Source organism: Vulpes vulpes, chromosome 16 (assembly GCF_048418805.1).
Source record: "Vulpes vulpes isolate BD-2025 chromosome 16, VulVul3, whole genome shotgun sequence".
Lineage (NCBI taxonomy): Eukaryota > Metazoa > Chordata > Mammalia > Carnivora > Canidae > Vulpes > Vulpes vulpes.
In genome coordinates, this window is record NC_132795.1 from 36,665,157 (window position 1) to 36,685,077 (window position 19,921).

The following is a 19,921-nucleotide window of genomic DNA, read 5'->3' on the forward strand; positions in this document are numbered from 1 at the left end:
ACCCACAGTACTCCACCCATTCCCATTCCATTCCCTGGGAATAACTAATGGAGAATTCTTGAAAGTGCTGCCATTTTCCTGAAAGTCCCAGCCAGTTTCAGTCCCGAAAACCATTTCTTTCTGTTTGGCCTGAGGGAGCAACTGCCACCAATAGCAACAACTGTAGCCAGAATGAGGATGGATTTCCATCTAGCCTGGGAGCCCCATGCAATAAGCTGTGAGGCTCCCCCACCAAGCCTGTTAACCTGGCAGTAAGTCTCCTGAATGGTTTAGATGCTTGAGATTTGTGGCCCTCACTTATCACATTACAATAGGGTTCTACTTTGCCTTCCTTTTTTTTTTTTTTTTTTTTTTGGTAGCATTTCATCTTCAAAGCATTAACCCTACTGTGAAATGAAAAAGCCAAAGTCTTATCTGCTAAAATAAAAAGTTTAAAATCAAACATCTGTTAAAACACTATGCTTTCAGAAATTAAAAAAAAAATGATCTAAAAACCAAAATCTGAAGTTGTTTAATGTTACAAACATATCGAGGTCCCTTTTATAAATGAGATCAGTAGATCACATATTTATATTAATCTTCCCCTTGGGGATGATGAGTATCACTGTGCAGTAACTCAGGTTAGAGAGCTTGCTTGGATTTTTCTTATGAGAGAACAACTCACACATATTGTCCATCCCTCTGTATGAGGCCAAGAAACTATGTCATATGACATACGGCTTTGACATATGATCCTCAAAAGAACTTTCAATAAGCAGCCAGCATTTCCAATGCCACAAAGACTTTCCTGCCACTGTAGATACAAATGGGGATTTCTCTGTTTGATTCGAACACGAGGCTATCTCTGTGAAAGTTCAAAACTTGAGAGCCAGACATTTTTCCTCTTGTGCTCTAGAAAATATTTTCTTAGCTAACGATGATTCAGTTTGGTTTAATTTACTGAATGCTCCACATTATGTCATACAAGTCAATATGCTGACTTTCAGTACTGCACTTAATCATGTTTTAATTGAGTCAATGCCACACATCAGGTATGGTTCTGAGTACTGAGGATGTAACAGTGCAAAGGAGGGACATAGAGCCTGCCCTCAGAGAGCTCATATTCCTGTGTAGGAAAAAAAAAATTATAAATACGTGTTAAGGAGTAAGGCAATACTAGATTTTTAGCCTCCTTGAAGGAACTGCAGTAAATTAAGGTGAGAGTAATCAAACAGGCAGGGAAAGTGTATTTTTGTGACTGTTGAAGAGGACCTCTGTGAGGTAACTGAATGTGACCTGAGTGATGAGAAGGAAGCATCCATTATGAGGATATGAGAAAGGAAGAGCATGACAAAGAGAAGGAGCAGGAAAGGACAGGGAACCAAAATAGGGATATGTGTGGTATGTTTCCAGGACAGCAAGATCACGAGCATGGCCACAGTGTGACTGAACAATTGAGAGGTCTAGGGAACTGTGTCAGAAATGTGGGAAGATGGAGCAGGGGCTGGTATGCTGTAATAAAGGGACTGGATTTTACTCTTGTCACAAGGGAAACACTCTGGGTAGATATGGTATCATCTCATTAAATGCTTTAGAAGTTTGCTCAGCCTGTTCTTTAAAGAATGGATTTAAAAAAATAATAAAGAATGGGTTGAAGAAGCCAGAGTGGGATGGGGGAGACCAGTTATGAAGACGTTGCAAGAGCCCAGGGGATAAAGGATGGGACTTAGGCTATCCTCACAGCAGCAGAGTCGTGGAGAAGTAGCAGATTAGGAGCATTCCCCTGTAGAGCTGGTTTGACTTGCTGTTGAACATGAGTTCTGGGGGAGGAAGGAATTAGGATTACTCCTCAGCTTGTCCTGAGCAACTGGAAGAAGCTGGTGCTTTTACAAACTGGCGTTAGCCAGAGGGAAGGTGGGTGGAGGTGCGGATAAAATAGGTGAAGAGCACATTGATCATGATGAGCACTGAGTAATGTGTAGAACTTATTATATTGTACATCTGAAATTATAGCACTGTTAATTGTACATGAACTCGCGCGTGTGTGTATAGAGAAGGCCTGGGAACAGGGCGTTTGACAAAAGCTAGGTTGGGATAAAATATCAGTCGTTCTGTGTTGTCAGTGTTCAATTTGAGACTATTATAAGGAACCCAAGCAGAGATGTAATTCAGGCAGCGACATTAATGAAGTGGAGTTTAGGGAAGAGATTTGGGCTGCAGATACACACGTCAGAAATCTAGACTGATAGGTGATATGTAAAGCCACATACTAAAGCAAATTAGTGGAGAGCTTGCCAATAGAGAAGAAGGAAAAGAATCATCCAGAACCTCAATCTGAAATAGAGGAAATAGCAATAGAGACTGGCAAGGCCCAATAGGTGAGGTAAGATAAAAAAGAACATGAGATGAAAACATGGAAAACGAAAGAACAAAATGTCTCAAGAAGGAAGGATCAATCAGCTGTGTCAAGTGCTACTGGAAGGTCTAATAAATGGAGAGAAATCACTCTGCATTAAAAAAAGTAACATCATACACTAATTAAGAGCCTTTAAAACCAAGTACCTGGGTTCAAATTTGAGCTCCTCCTAACAGCTGTGTGACCTTGGGCAAGTTATTCAGTATTTCTAAGTAGCATTTTTTTCCTTTTTAAAAGGGGGACACTGGGGTGTCTGGGTAGCTCAGTCAGTTAAGTATCTGCCTTCAGCTCAGGTCATGATCCCAGGGTCCTGGGACTGAGCCCCACATTGGGCTCCCTGCTCAGCCAGGAGTCCGCTTCTCCCTCTCCCTCTGCTGCTCCCCCTGCTTGTGCTCTCTCCCCTCCTCTGTCAATAAAATCTTTAAAAAAATAAAATGAAGATATTGATAGCATCATCTTTACATCTTTAGAGGGTTGGTTTAAGGATGAAATGAGTTAATGCGTATAAAGTCTTTAGAGCACTACCTGCCTCATAGTAGGCCCTCTGTGTTAGCTACTGTTAGCATTTGATTGCAGTAAAAATCATTTCAGGGGCATGATGAAAATAAAAGCATGATTAAGGTATGTTTACTGGAGAATGGGGTGTAAAACTGTGCAATTATACAAATTTCTTCCAAGAAGCTTTTCTGTTAAAGGAAGAAGGAAGTGAGCAACAGCCAGAATGAAGCATGGTGTCAAGGGAATCTTTTTTAACGAATGCCACAAAGGCATGCTTGCTTGCTGGAATGATCTAGTAGAGAAATACACAATACAGGGAAGAAAATGGGTAATTACAGAACAGTGTTCTTGAGAAGGAAAAAGGAATTGAGATTCAGGGCGCTTGGGGGGTTGACAATAAATTGATGCAGAAATACTGAATCCATTTTAACAAGGGTGAAAGTGGGATGTGTAGCTACAGAGGCAGATAGGTGTGAGTGGATTCGGTGGTGGGGAGATGACATAGCTTCTTATCTGATTTCACCTAATTTTCCAATGAAATATGAGAGATGTTTGAAAAGAAAAAAGAGGATATAAAATACATAGCTCAGAAAGAGGCAGAGTAAATTTACTGGGAAGGAGTAGTAGGATGGCCCACAGGGATTGGCTGGTACGTGCTGCAAACTGCAGAGGACACGGCAGGATGGAAGAAGGTGTGGGACTTCAGAGCAGAATGGAGATGGACATCTCTGTGATGATTACTTGGGATGCTTGGACTTCTGCTAGTGATAGAGGGGAAGAAAGATGTAGGGCATGAGGTCAGTCCAACAAGCGCTTGGGTGGAAACCAGGCTGGAGAGAAGGGATTATTAGGGCCCCTTCAGAGAGTGATGTTGTTCAGCTCAGCGCTGAGCTGAGACAGCCCCGGGGACAGCCCAAGAGGGTGAGGGCTCTCTTCTCTTCCATAAGGACAACAGTGTCCAGCAGTGCAGGGTCATACTCCACTGACCTCTCCCCTGGGAGGAGAGGCATGATTTCAGCACCCACAAAAGCCATTTTACTATTTGTTATAAGTTGATTTTATCATGCATCGGGAAGGAATGGACAGGCAAAAACTCTGCATCTGCTTTTCCCTTCCCAATGCTAATATCAAAATCCATTTCTACCTTTCCTGACAAGTAGAAAAGGATAAAGTAGTTGTGGTAGTCATTAGTAAACATTAGTGCTGGTTGCCAAATACTTCTGGCTCCCTCCCTTCTGGACACATGGTAATACTGTACTTCTCCACCTCATTAGGCTGAGATGTGGTGATGTGACTTGCTTTGGCCCAATGAAATGAAAACTAAGGTAACAGAAGTCACTTATGAGCAAAAGCAGAGGCTATCAATCTGGGTGGCCGCGTTAAGAACTGGTATGTAATTCACCACCAGTTTTTTACCAGCCCAAGCAACCAAATATGTTCTTAAGAGTGGAAACTATATTGACCTAAGTCTCCAAGTGAAGAGACATGAAGCAGAGTTCCCACCAACCATGACGGACCTACAGGTGAGGACCAAGCCTTAAGCTGTTACGGTCTCTAAAATTTTGAGGTGGTTTTTGTTGCTGCTTTAACCCACCCTGAGGATGCAGTAGTACTTTCTCCTACTTTCTAGATTGTTGACTAGGATATATATATATTTTTTCCAAATGCATTAGTTGGAGGATAAATCAATGATGCATGATATCTCAAAATATATCATTCTAGCTTATGTGAGTCGATGCAAAATGGATATTTAAAGGCAAATGTGTATATATGATATAATTTAAAGGACTGCAAAGAATTGACCTACAATTGGATCATTACACTGCCTGTTTGGTATGTGAGGACTTTGGTGAAGAAAGTATGCTCTCCTGCTTGAGGAGAAAGGAAGTTAAAACATGCCCATATGGTATATAATGAAGAGGAGGATACAGCAGGTGCTGCACTGGCAATACTGACAGACATGTCCTCGCCTTCAGACAACGTGGTACTAAATGTGAGGAGATCAATAATAATGCTGACCAGGAGGAGCAAGCCTGACAGACACAGGACACAGGCTTTGCTGCCTTGACCTTTCTCTTCATTGAAGAAAGAAAAGAAAATGTACAGACATAAGGTTGAGTTCCCAGTGAAAACTGGGAGTTAGTGTAAAAAAACAAACTCCGCTTCTATTCTTCTTATTAAAATTGAAGTTGTAAAGCTTTTTGGTGGAGAAATGAGAGAGGGATAATTAACCTTTTAAAATGGAACAGATGATAGGTTAAGTGGATGGATGGGTAATATACTCAAAGAGTTTGAAGGCATGGGTAGGAAGAGTATGGACTTCAGTATGTTTTGATGCAGGCCAAGTGAAACAAGATGCCTCAAAACAGGGAAACGAATCTCCTAGCAGAATTTAGTTCCCCTAAGCATGACATGTGTATACATAATGTATAGTTTTCTTATTTGTCTATGTATCTTAACTTCTTACAATAACCAGATTCTTGGAGACAAAGACTAATTTTTCATGTAAACTGTTGGCACGTGGTATGTGTTTAATAAATGGTAAACAAGCAATTTAAGAAGGTAAAGCTAATTCCTGCGGTTTTCCTTTAAAAGGTTAATGAGACTATAGGAAATTCCAGCAGTTACTAGAATTCTCTACACAGATTCAGACAGAGCTCATGATAAACTAACCTAATCAAATATTAGGGCTTTCCAAATTAACAAAATAGGCTTCACAGACAGTTAATATCATATTAAAATGATGCAAGACCCCCTGGAGAAGATTTAAATGAAAAAAGAACAAACAATTTCCTTCATGTCACAATTCCCAAGTCACAAACAAACACCTCCTTTCTTCTATTTTGCTATTTTTTTCATCCCTGATGTGATGCATAACACCAAGTGTTGCCTCTTACATTTTCATGAAAGGACACTAGATACACATAGGTTTAATTCTTATGAAAACAGAGATACCAGGTCTTACCCATATCTCGTTGCTGCCTTCCAGAGTTATTGCCCTATGTCTTACTTCTAGGGCTAATGATCCCTAGAGTGCCCCCAGACACATGGCCTTAAGACTTTGCCTCTAAACCATGTCTCAAGATTTCTGAAAGTTTTCTAAAGCTATCATGACTGGTATACTCTGGCATGAGGTCCTATAAAGCATTTTAGCAAAACGTTTGTTGTTTTCAACTGCTTTTTAATGTAGTGAAAGGACCTTCTCCAGAGGGGGAAAACAAATCTAAATTAACACCATTTGGTTGGTACGCGTGCATAGATTTTTAAAAATTACATGCCCACTATATATGTACATGTATGTTTATACATGGGTTAATATGATCATATTGATTCATCGCCTATAAACCAACTATAAATACATAGGTATGAAAATTTGGTACACAGTAGAACAATATTTATGCAAATCATTTCACCTTGAGTAGTGGTTTGCTGGCCTTGGGTTAATAAGAGCACAAAGCTATGCATATCACATTCTGTACATATAAATCATTCATTCACTCTGGAAACAATGTATAAAATAATAATAAATGCTACCACTTATTGACTATTCACTGTATGGCAAGCCTCTGAAACTGCTCTTAAATTGTATAGCGTTACTTAAATATTAATTCTTTTTGTTTTTAATATTAATGTAATTAGTGAATGCAAAATGATGGAACATATATAAGTTACAAAGATGTAGCTGCTAGGGAAAATTACATTTTCTAGAAGTTCTCATTTCATATTTCAAAAAAATCTATATATGTATACATAATTGACATGAGATGCACGTAAAAAATATTTGACACTTAAACTACAGAAGAGTGTAAATTTAGCATCAAGTTGTGAATTTGTTCCTACTTGGTATCCTGTGCATTAGATTTCAGTTCTTATTTGTATTCTGATTTGTCTCATTGATTCTAAAATTTTGTTTGTCTCCGTACACTTCTATTTAATAGTTTTACCCAGCTTGACTAGCTCCCCAGAGAGTCTGCATTACACCTTCTAAGCAGAAATAAAGCATCACCTACATGCACCAATAGACATCTGAAATGCAAGCTAGTTAGTGGATTTAGGTTGCTGTAAATCACTTTGAATGGAGAAAAATGTGCTGAAACAAAAACTTTTTGAGACAGCTAATTTCTCACTTTAATTCATTAGAATGAGAAAATAGGGCACATTTTTAGACTTTCATGCTGAAGCAATCTAATTAAAAGAAATGGTTATTTAAAGAGCCCAATGAAATTTCAAAAGTTCCCATAATTTATGAAGTCAAAATGATCAGGGAGGAAATAGCCAAGTGCTGATGACATCTTTACAAAGACTGTTTTCTTAAACTGCTCCATTTTTATATGAAAGGAATAAAGTTGCTTGGGTGGGGAGTGGGGGACTGTCACTAAAGGATAATAACCCTAATAACGAGTGGTACAGTCTCTATTAACAAGAGCAAGGCAGACACGATTCACTCTTGAGAGAATTTTAGACTCATTGCCCCTCAGCTCAATCATGAATATCTTCTACATCCTTATTTTAAATGACCATTGATGTTGAAGAAGGCATATCTCACAGAATAGTGGTCTATCAACCATCCAGAACTCCTGCTTGTAATTCCTGCTCTGAAACACAGGAAGTGGACAAGTCAAATCCATCAGTCTGGAAATTTGAAAGTCACAGAATTGCTGCTTGGAATTGGGCCTGTGGCATTAGAAGTCAAGTGACCCATGAAGAGATGTGTATGTGTCTCATGGTGATGGGACTCAGAGGAGGCAGACAGGAGAGGGAACTAAGCACAGATTTGAGATGTCAGAGGTAAGAGGATAGGTGGTCCCACAAGTTGCCCTGATGTTTGCCCTTCCTCATGTCATCCTGAAGTTTTCCTGAATTCCCAAAGCATATTATACAATAGGCGTCAATGAACCTCTTTTTTCCTGAGTTAATTCGATGATGTCTCTGTACTTTGACCCAAAAATGTGTCGACTAGGGTATTTTTCCCCTTTTTAATTAAAGTTGGTATGAACAAAAGCTAATTAGCAGGCAGAGGTAGCTCTGTCACCACTTTTAAGAGCAGGAGACGAATTTCTACCTTCAAAGTAGGATCCAGGAAATGCACAATCCAACAGGCACCCTTTCTCTATTTCCCTCAGAATGAAAATTGACATTTCAAACGATGACCCTAAGGCCATCTCAAATTACTTGGATGGGAAGATGTCTACTGTACTTTTTAAAATGTTTCTAGTGTCAAAGGTTTAAAAGCAGATTTTTGGCTTAATCCCAAATTACATACACACAAGAAATGTGAAGAACCAGAACAGCCCCAATTCCTATAAACTCTAAGAGTTGTGCTGTTCTTTTATGATTAATCATATTCCTATAAGTGTCCCTTGGAGGGAAGGGCAGTGCAGCCTAAGTGCTTCTTGAGGAAAATGACATGGTGAGTGGAAAAAGCAGTAAAAAGAAAGATGGGATATCTGGGCTCTCATGCATGGTTTTCTGTCCCTGAAGAGTGTACAATGGAGTAGGTCATTAAGGTCTTGGGGGTATCTTTCCTCTTCTGCAAAATGAAGAAATCGGACTAGTTTTAGTATTAGAGTTGAAAGTTCCTTCCACTTCTAAAATTCCTATGAGTTTATGAAGTGATTAGGTTTTGTTATAATGGGTACAATATATTATTAGACCTGTCAGAAAACAAGCGTCAAAGTAAAAGATTTTGAACTGCTTCAAAGTTATCATAAATTAACTTCATTAAGTCACTGAACTTCATGAGAAACAGAGAGGGGAGTTTATAAAATTTGTAGTTTGAGTGTATTTCCTGTCTGTATGAAGTCACAAATCTTAGCTACACAGAAATAATATGCATTATAAAGTCAACCTGCATCCTTATATTGCTTTATGTACAAAGCCATTTGACTACTGCTGATTCCACAAGAGCAATCAAATCCAAAAGGTAACAGAACACAGTGGTTTGGGTGAGGATTCGGATGCCACATGGTCTAGGCTCAAGTCTCAGCTTCAAAAGAGAGTGCCTATTTACCAAGCCTCCTTTTTCTTTTCTTCTGGGTAAACAACTAGATGACATTTTCTATCCTTTTTGGCATGTGACACAGGAAATGGAAGCAGAAGTGAGTTATATTTCTTTAGGCCCAGGCGTATAAAACCTCTTCCTGTCCAGCCACTCTCCCTCTTTCAGACAAGATGTCGGTGCCAAAGCCAACCCTGAAGAGCTACCATCAGCTTGGATCCCTGAATGAAGGTATCAGGGAGAGATCCAGGCCCTGACCCTATCTGGTTTCACATGCATAAGAAATAAGCTGTGGTAAGTCAATGGGATTTATAGATGTATCTGTTATAATAGCAAGTATTAACTGATATGCAATAACATTCCTACCAATGGACCTAGGAAGAAGTGTGGTATAGTCCAAATTGACATGCTGGGAATTGATACAGTGAATAAAAAGAGCAGTGCTTCGGTCTCAATGTGTTTGTCCCTACGAAATTCAAATAAATGTTAAAAACCCAACGCCCAAGGTGATGGTATAAAGAGGAAGCACCTTTGAAAGGTGATTTAAGTTTACTCTTGAAACAAAAGAGGTCCCTGAGAGCTTGCTCACCTCTTCTGCAAGGTGAGGCTACAACATGAAGTCAGCAGCCTAAAGGTGGGTCCTCACTGTACCCCTGAACTTGGACTTCTAGCCTCTAGAACTGTGAGAAATAAATTTCTCTTGTTATAGGCCACCCAGTCTCTGGCATTTTGTTATAGCAGCCTGAATGGACTGATACAGAGAGGATAAAAAAGATATGATCTAAAAAAATATTTCAACCCTCTATGCTTCAGTTCCCCATCTGTAAAATGATAATTACAATATAATCTACCATAAAGGGTTGTGGTGAGGAACAACTGAATCAACATTCAAAATGATGCTTATATTTGATGAGGAATAAATGTTCGGTATAATCATTATGGAGGCTAAGACAACCTTATTTAGACCCTTGAATCTATAGATGTAATGCAGATATCTAAGGGACAATCCTCAATTTGGAAAGACTTAAAGAATAATAGAGATAAAATCTTACCTTGCCATTTTACAGAAAAGGAAATTGATGGTTAGAAAACATCTACAATTTTCACTAGTTTAACGTCACAGAACTAGAGAGTGGAAGATCCATAATGAGAATTCTGTTCTCTTAATTTCCGGTTCAATATCACTTCCATTACCTAACCCCCATATCTCATTCATCACATTCCTCTCATTCTACCTCCATACTGCTCCTTAATTTCCATGCCCTCTGCAACTTCACTTCTACTGACTTAGCTTAAGCATCTTTAGCATCTTTTCCTTGCACAACTATGAGGGTCCTGGAGTGGTCTCCCTATTTCCCGTACACACACATAAACACACACATTCTATTATGGTAGCTCTTCCTATAAGATTAAGCCCAGAGAATAAGCCATTCCTGGCTCCTCATTTTTTGTAGAATAAATTCACACTTTTGGCACAGCACATGCATCCTTCCATCTGCCCATTTCTGACATCTCCAGCCTTCATTTCGTAGGCACTCTTTGTGCATATCTCACTAAGATCCTATAAACTATCTTTAGAATCCTATTATATCTTTGCTCAGGCTACCTGTCACTCTTCAATCCTGGCCCCCCTTTTTACCTCCAGGAAACATCTACACCATCTTTCAAATTCAAAACATCACAAAATCTACTCCATGAAGCTGTTATTCAACCCTCAGGTAGACTGAACCTCTCTGTCCTCTGATTAACATTTTCATACTTATCCTGTGATACCTGTGGCAGTTTTCTATATTTACTTTTTATATCTCTGTTTCCCTCTACTAAATAGTGAGACCCAAATTCATGATTATTCATCTCTGAATCCCCAGTTTGAGATCCATAATAGAAAAATCAATATGCTTGATGAATAAATGAATAAATAAATGTTTTACTATAAGGGTTCTCAAGAGAAAATAAAACAGTAAATTTAATCATTTTCCAAGTCCAGGCTTAGATGAACTTACTAGAAATTGTAAAAATATTTGACCTTGTGATTTTTGTTTGTATGGGTATGTGTGCTTAATTTGTTCTACTAGAGAGCCAAGTAGGACTTCAGGAAAAGAGATACACTCAATGAGCTCCGGTTTGGGAGGTGGAAAGCTCTAGCTTCTATTGAAAGAACTACCATGAAGTGACTATTTAATCTGTCATAAACAAGTTAACCTCCCCAAGTCACAATTTATCATCTGTAAAATAAGGAAGTTAGCCATATACGGTAGAAGATTTAATATCATGTAGTAAAGAAAAGAAGTGTGATGTCAGCTACAATTATCTCAACCAGTAGCATTTGTACATAACAGAAGAAACTTCCAGCATGGTCGATGAAAGCTTATTTATCTGAGTAGTAGGACATTGTACTCTGCACCGGAAGCCCTTGATTTCAGTCCCAAATTGGCCAGGACAATTCTTTGAAAAATCATTTTACTTATTTGGACTTTAGTTTCCTCAACTACAAAATTTGAAGGATCTCTAAGTATCTTTTCCTCTCTAGAAATATCTTCTTTGGTGTGCTGTGTACAAATCTAGAGGGATAGAGGCACTAAAGTCATTTGATTTTAGGAGATGATTCTCCCCTAAGAGGACAACCTTTACTGTCTCCTATATCTAATTTTGCAGATTCGTAATTCCATACCCTACTGTATGCTAAGAGGTTTTCTATATCTGGGATATCCTTTGAAGCCAGCGAGACACCTACAAACAGAAGAAATCAGTATCATGCAAGAATGAACAAAATCTTTGCCTTCTAAAAAAATCTTTTCTCATACATGGAAGACTTGCTCTGTCCCCAGTGATTGACATGAAAAGCAAATTTAGATTATCTTTCCTCTACACTTCAGCAATTTCAATATGGAACATCCAGGTTCTGAGTGTCACTCTAGATCAAAAGGATATAAATCTTAAGTCAAATTATTAAGAAATACTAGATGAGGCTTTTTTTTTTTTTTTAGTTTTTAGAAGAAAGATGCTAGTAACCCTTTGAGAAATTACATGCCATAAGTACCCGTTTACTGGATAAGGATTTTACACTGTCATATCACTTAAGTTTTTGTTGTTGTATGATGTGAAATTCAAATTAGAGTAAAGAAGTAACAAAGTGTAATGAGAGGATTACTGGTTGGTGAGTTGGAAAATATGCACCCTCATTTGTGCTCCATTACTACCTAGCCAAGAGAGCTCCTCCAATGCATTCACACACTGAAGCTTCAACCAGCACTGACTCAGTGCCAGGCATTGTGCTATCTCCCCAGAAAACAGAACCAAAGGAAAAACACTTCCTGCTTTCAAGGAGCTTAGAAGGCCGTAGAGGGAGGCCACCATGTACACAAAAAGTAAATAAAGCGATAAAGGGGCCATGATGCAAAGAGCCACAGAATGTACTAAGATGTTCTAAAAAGGGGCAGGTGTGAGAAAGGAGATAGAAAATAATTTATAAAGAGGATTAGGAAATAATTGTAAAGATGATGATGCTTAATTTGAATTTTGCAAGATGCCTGAAAGTTGACAAGTGAAGTCAGCAACAATGGCCTCACTCAGTTTCCTGATCTAGACTGTGTGATCTCCAAGTTACCTCTGATTTTAAATTTCTCTAACTTTATGGACATCCTTAATAACAATACAGAAAGGTATATATTTGTGTTTTGTTTACATATAGGCACATTTAACCATAGTACATATACTACCCAGAACCCTATATAGAAAGATCTCTAATATAAAACATTCTAAAACACTTATCTTGCTTTTTTTACGTTTCTCCTAAATATCATTTAACTTTTCAATATTAATCTTGGCCACGATTTTAAGCATCCAGTCCTCAGGTGTGTTGAAGTGTAGCTTTATACAGATTAAAAAAAAAAAAAAGCCTTTGAGACATAGTGTGAGATGTAGCACAAAGTGGATACTGACCAAGTGGCATCCCGCAAATTTATTTTCTTGAAAGTCTCTGGTATTCTCTTGTTCTTTTGGTAATTTGCCTTTTTCTCCTGAGGGTGAACTGAGCATGTATAGAAACATGCCCGCCTGGGCAGCAGAAAATGTACACCCTTCGAGCAAAACTAATTAATGAATCAAAAGCTAAAGAGCCCTCTGTGGGAGGCAGCAGAGGGTCTGGTGGTTTCAAGGGAAAGTCAGACAGATGTCAGCTTTTACACAGCTGTTCCAGCTGTGTGACTGAGCCAATTAACATTCAGGCTTCAGTTTCCTCATCTGCAAACTAAGAATAATCATCCTACTTCACATTGTTGGGAAGATTAAATAAGTAAGAGCAGGTAACATGCTCAGCCCTGCATCCAGCACATAGACAGTGCTCAGTGGTTGATGATTATCCTTGTTATTCCTAATCCAGAAGCTCCTATTATCCCTGTGAAAACACTCATCAGGATGAGAGGTGTAATAGGTAGGAAATATCAGAAAGGGAGACAGAACATACAGACTCTTAACTCTGGGAAACGAACTAGGGGTGGTGGAAGGGGAGGAGGGCGGGGGTGGGGGTGACTGGGTGATGGGCACTGAGGGGGGCACTTGACGGGATGAGCACTGGGGGTTATTCTGTATGTTGGCAAATTGAACACCAATAAAAAAAATTTATTATTAAAAAAATAAACAAAATCTGTAAAATAAAAAAAAGAGAGGTACAATAGGGGCCATGGTTTTAAGTGTAGCTTGCTTAAGGATTTAGTCCTCAGCAAGCTACTTTTTTATCTAAGACTCGGTAGATAACAAATAGTGGCATAATGGTTGAAAACACAACTTCTAAAGCCAGACTATCTGGGTCCAAATTCTGGCTCTGCCATCTACTGCCTGCAGAACCTTTGACAAGCTCTGTGATCTCATCTCAGTTTCCTTGTCTGTAAAATAAGGCAAAATCACAGTGCCTGACTCGTAGCACTGTTTTAAGGACTTAATTCACGATATGTCTAAAGCACTTGCGACAGCATCTGGCCACAGTAAGTAAATGTCCTTAAATGTCTGCTACTGATAGAAATGACATTTTGCTTAGCACCTTTGGAGAAGTAGAAGGTAGTGTCATCCCTGGGGAGGGAGGGAGGACGCTGACGTTAGTGGTAACTTCTCACCTCCGGGCTTACAACATTCTCGTGAGGTCTCCCCTGAGAAATAAGACAACTGAGGAGCCCATTCTCTAGGGCCAGGCAAACCCAAACTGGAAAACTGACCCATTGTATTTGATTTGGCTCAAGTTATTTCATTCTAAAGTCTCAGGTGACTCCGTCATAAAGTAGGGAGAGGAGTATCTACCTCATAAAACTATTGTGAGGATGAAATGGGATCCTGAATGTAAAATGGTCACCTCTACACTGGACTTTAGGAGATATTTTAAAGGGCTCAACCTTAGGGTTAACTGAATGGAAAGCTCATATCTTGACTACCACCCTACACTGTCTCTAAAGGGCAAGGAAACTACTCAGAAAAATTGTCAAACTGTTCCGCCACTAAACTCCAACTCTTGAACATTTATTACCTCATATCCATCTCCCAGTGCTGGACTGGTTCTCACGCCCTGTGTACATACACTGACACTTTCCTCCGTCCTTGACCTTGTCTCTCACATCCAACACTATGTCTCCCTCCAACTCCAGTTTTCATTCTTATCCCCTCTCCCTCTCGTGTATGACTTCAATCATTCATATATTTATCAAACACTTGTGTATGCTAAACACAGGGAAGCCAAAGTCCCTGCCCTCCTGGAGAAGAGAAACATTAAACAAACCATGACGATGGAAAGTGGTACAGGGAGGGAACTGGTTCAGGACCCAGGTTGTGGAATTAGATCAATCTGAATTTCAGCGCCAGTCTTCTTGCTTATTAGGCGTGTTGAACAAATTAGGTAATTGCTCTAAGTTTCAATTGTTGCTCCCAATTCACATTTGGGAAATGTGAATTCCAAAGTCCCACTTGTCACTAGAAGAATAACCCTCCTGTATCACCATCCATCCCCTATCTGCCTTTGGGAATTTGCTACAGACCAAGAAAGGAAAATAAATCATCTTACTGGCGACCCTTTGTTTACAGAGGCTGATGGGAGAGGGTAACTTGCTTTAAAATGTGATCGGTTAAAAAGGGGGGGAAAAGTTATGTTTTCAAAGCTTTGGCCAATTCTTCTATAATAAAAGGTCACAACACAAAAAAACAAAAAAAAAAAAAAAAAAAAAAAGGTCACAACACCACATCTCTGTTTTATGAAAACAAGAAGCAGTCAGCCCCATTGGAGAATGAACTGTGCCTTGCATCATAATGTAAAGCTCTGTGTACCTTTACATATCGTATTGTATTCAAGACAACATGTTTCTTCCTAAATTATGCTTCTTGGGCAACATGGGTGGCTCAGCGGTTTAGTGCTGCCTTCAGCCCAGGGTGTGATCCTGGAGTCCCGGGATGGAGTCCCAAGTCGGGCTCCCTGCGTGGAGCCTGCTTCTTCCTCTGCCTGTGTCTTAGCCTCTCTCTCTCTGTCTCTGTCTCTCATGCATAAATAAATAAAATATTTTTTGAAAATTATGCTTCTTCCTTATGCTTTAGTCAGTCTAAAAAGTATTTTTTTCCTTTGGAGTAGTGTTGTGCATGTGTGTGTGGGGGGGGTTGTATTTGTGTGAGTGCGAGAGAGACACAAAGAAAAAAGAGATAATTTAATTCACTAATCACACATCTGAAAGCAAGACTGAATAAGGAGGTACACATTCACTACACTTTGGGAGAGGACCCTCAGAAGGGGTCAGTAGTTCGAGTGACCAAGCTCAAGTAACCATATAATTTATTATCCAAATCATGGCCCATTTGAAAGTAAATGGATTTGCTATTAACGATTATGTAGAAATAATAGGTGTTAACTGAAGCTGTCTGGATGCAAACTGGAACATAAGATCACTGCCAGCATTTACTCTAAACTGTTCTGCTAAAGCCTGCCCTTGCTAACTATGATCTTATTCTGGGCTAAATACCCAGGCTTTTGAAAACGTGCTGCTGTGGATCATTATGGGATAGGGGGAGACTAAAATCCTAGGAGACACTAAAACAATTGGTATGGAACAGGTAGGTTTTCCTACGTGGACACAGAGGTTTTACACTCTGAAAACTCAGAGCCACATGCTGTCTCTGAAAAGCCTAGATTGTATCTGCTGGGCTTGAGGCTTCCCAGCTACAACAAAGGTGGCTTCCTCTTGTTCGGCATCTCTGAGGTCTTCTCTTCCTTTGCTTTGTGACTATAGATATTAATCGCCAGTATAATGACATCTCTATTAATAAAGGGAATGCAGCCTGATGCTATGTTGATTTGAGACAAAACCGTATAATCAGAGGTATAAATAACATTGTGCTTAGAGGTGTTTGAGGACATCAAATACAGAAAGTTACACCATGTCAAATCATTGAATGCAAATGAAAACAATGTCAAGTATCCCAGAACATAATGTATGTGATTCCAAGCCAGAGGGCATATGGAACAGATGGCAGAGATTAGATTAAAATCAGGAGAGAAGGCACCCAAGGTTCTAAGGTAGGATAGATGCCAACAGGGCAGGACATGTATCACAGAGGGAAGAAACTAATACTGCAGGGATATCAGGTCAACTTCAGTCAAATTCAATAAGAACCAGACACTTCACTATGTTCTTCAGTGGGCTGGAGGTCTCGGAGGTAGAGTTAGAAAGGGGAAGATTGTGAAAAGTGGATGACCGACACAGCCTTAAGATTCTCCTTAGCTTTCTTCCAATGGATAGTCTTTCCTCCTTTATCGAATATTAGTTGACCATAAAGTTCAGGGTCCACTTCTGGGTTCTCTATTCTGTTCCATTGATCTATGTGTCTGTTTTTGTGCCAGTACCACACTGTCTTGATGACCACAGCTTTGTAGTACAACCTGAAATCTGGCATTGTGATGCCCCCAGATATGTTTTTTTTTTTAAATTCCCCTGGCTATTCGGGGTCTTTTCTGATTCCACACAAATCTTAAAATAATTTGTTCTAACTCTCTGAAGAAAGTCCATGGTATTTTGATAGGGATTGCATTAAACGTGTAAATTGCCCTGGGTAACATTGACATTTTTACAATGTTAATTCTGCCAATCCATGAGCATGGAATATTTTTCCATCTCTTTGTGTCTTCCTCAATTTCTTTCAGAAGTGTTCTATAGTTTTGAGGGTATAGATCCTTCACCTCTTTGGTTAGGTTTATTCCTAGGTATCTTATGCTTTTGGGTGCAATTGTAAATGGGATTGACGCCTTAATTTCTCTTTCTTCAGTCTCATTGTTAGTGTATAGAAATGCCATTGATTTCTGGGCATTGATTTTGTATCCTGCCACGCTACCAAATTGCTGTATGAGTTCTAGCAATCTTGGGGTGGAGGCTTTTGGGTTTTCTATGTAGAGTATCATGTCATCAGCGAAGAGGGAGAGTTTGACTTCTTCTTTGCCAATTTGAATGCCTTTAATGTCTTTTTGTTGTCTGATTGCTGAGGCGAGGACTTCCAGCACTATGTTGAATAGCAGTGGTGAGAGTGGACATCCCTGTCTTGTTCCTGATCTTAGGGGAAAGGCTCCCAGTGCTTCCCCATTGAGAATGATATTTGCTGTGGGCTTTTCGTAGATGGCTTTTAAGATGTCGAGGAAAGTTCCCTCTATCCCAACACTCTGAAGTGTTTTGATTAGAATGGATGCTGTATTTTGTCAAATGCTTTCTCTGCATCTAATGAGAGGATCATATGGTTCTTGGTTTTTCTCTTGCTGATATGATGAATCACATTGCTTGTTTTACGAGTGTTGAACCAGCCTTGTGTCCTGGGGAAGACAGTCTCTTCAATAAATGGTGTTGGGAAAATTGGACATCCACATGCAGAAGAATGAAACTAGACCACTCCCTTTCACCATACACAAAGATAAACTCAAAATGGATGAGAGATCTAAATGTGAGACAAGATTCCATCAAAATCCTAGAGGAGAACACAGGCAACACCTTTTTTGAACTTGGCCACAGTAACTTCTTGCAAGATACATCCACAAAGGCAAAAGAAACAAAAGCAAGAATGAACTATTGGGACTTCATCAAGATAAGAAGCTTTTGCACAGCAAAGGATACAGTCAACAAAACTAAAAGACAACCTACAGAATGGGAGAAGATATTTGCAAATGACATATCAGAGAAAGGGCTAGTTTCCAAAATCTATAAAGAACTTATTAAACTCAACACCAAAGAAACAAACAATCCAATCATGAAATGGGCAAAAGACATGAAGAGAAATCTCACAGAGGAAGACCTAGACATGGCCAACATGCACATGAGAAAATGCTCTGCATCACTTGCCATCAGGGAAATACAAATCAAAACCACAATAAGATACCACCTCACACCAGTGAGAATGGGGAAAATTAACAAGGCAGGAAACCACAAATGTTGGAGAGGATGCGGAGAAAAGGGAACCCTCTTACACTGTTGGTGGGAATGTGAACTGGTGCAGCCACTCTGGAAAACTGTGTGGAGGTTCCTCAAAGAGTTAAAAATAGACCTGCCCTACGACCCAGCAATTGCACTGTTGGGGATTTACCCCAAAGATTCAGATGCAATGAAACGCCGGGACACCTGTACCCCGATGTTTCTAGCAGCAATGTCCACAATAGCCAAACTGTGGAAGGAGCCTCGGTGTCCATCGAAAGATGAATGGATAAAGAAGATGTGGTTTATGTATACAAGGAATATTACTCAGCCATTAGAAACAACAAATACTCACCATTTGCTTCAACGTGGATGGAACTGGAGGGTATTATGCTGAGTGAAGTAAGTCAATCGGAGAAGGACAAACAGTGTATGTTCTCATTCATTTGGGGAATATAAATAATAGTGAAAGGGAATAGAAGGGAAGGGAGAAGAAATGTGTGGGAAATATCAGGAAGGGAGACAGAACATAACGACTCCTAACTCTGGGAAATGAACTAGGGGTGGTAGAATGGGAGGAGGGCGGGGGGTGGGGGTGAATGGGTGACGGGCACTGAGGGGGACACTTGACGGGATGAGCACTGGGTGTTATTCTGTATGTTGGTAAATTGAACACCAATAAAATTAATTTATTAAAAAAAAAGATTCTCCTTAGCTTGACTAAACATGAGACAGGCTTTGCCAAGACTGTAGGCCTCTGATCTCTCTTTTCTTATAGTACTTACTTTAGAAAACACACAATTGTAGATTCTTTCTCTGCCCCTTTGAAATGTAAACCTTTTCCTAGACTCTTGCCTGGTTTACAGGCCAAGAATATCTTCCTCAAGGAACCTGGAGTCATCCCTTTGAAATGTAATCAAGGAAGATGGAGCCTCTGTCTCCTAGTCTCCGTGAGAGGGTAGGAGCTGAACTTCAAGATTCACCCATTAGCAGACACAGGTGACCACAGATGATCATATTGACCCATCTCCCCACAATGTCCTCGAATACTTTTCCACGGATTCACCCCAGTGTTTAAAAATCCTCCAGGCCTTTTATTTTAAGAGTTCGGTCTTTACCCCCTTTTGCTATAGTCTTGGAATAGTCTTCTTTGCCATTCTTACCAAGTGTCCAGCGCAATTTTTCTTCTACGGGGGCTTACTACAGAGCATCTGCTTGGACAGCTGAAAATATCATAAACTCCAAATTAAACTTGCTTGGCTAGGGCAACTGTAATTTCAGGAGCTCCAAACAGCCTCCTCCTACCTTGCTCTCCACAAACAATCTCCTCACCAGTTTGCAGAGGAAAACAAAATTTTTCTAACAAGGAATCAGCCTCTCACACAATCAGAGATAAAAGTCTGGCTGAGGTAATGCTTCAGTGTGAAGGCATTTCGGTGGTGGTGTAATCAGCCAATCAAGAGGTATAAATGGGTCATTATAAGAGTCTTTCCTGTTTGGATAGAGGAGCAGGAACCCTGAGAAGAATAGAAAGACAAGGGGGGTGGGGGGTACAGAGGAGGGAAAAAGGCAGAAAAAAAAGAGTGCGAAGACATTTCACAGGATTTACAGCGT

General features: G+C 39.7%; 1 protein-coding gene across 2 annotated transcripts in view; it reads right to left on the reverse strand.

The window, feature by feature from the left end:
- Positions 1–19,921, reverse strand: part of TAFA2 (TAFA chemokine like family member 2) — a 444,638-nt gene that overhangs the window by 39,698 nt on the left and 385,019 nt on the right. The window lies entirely within an intron of this gene.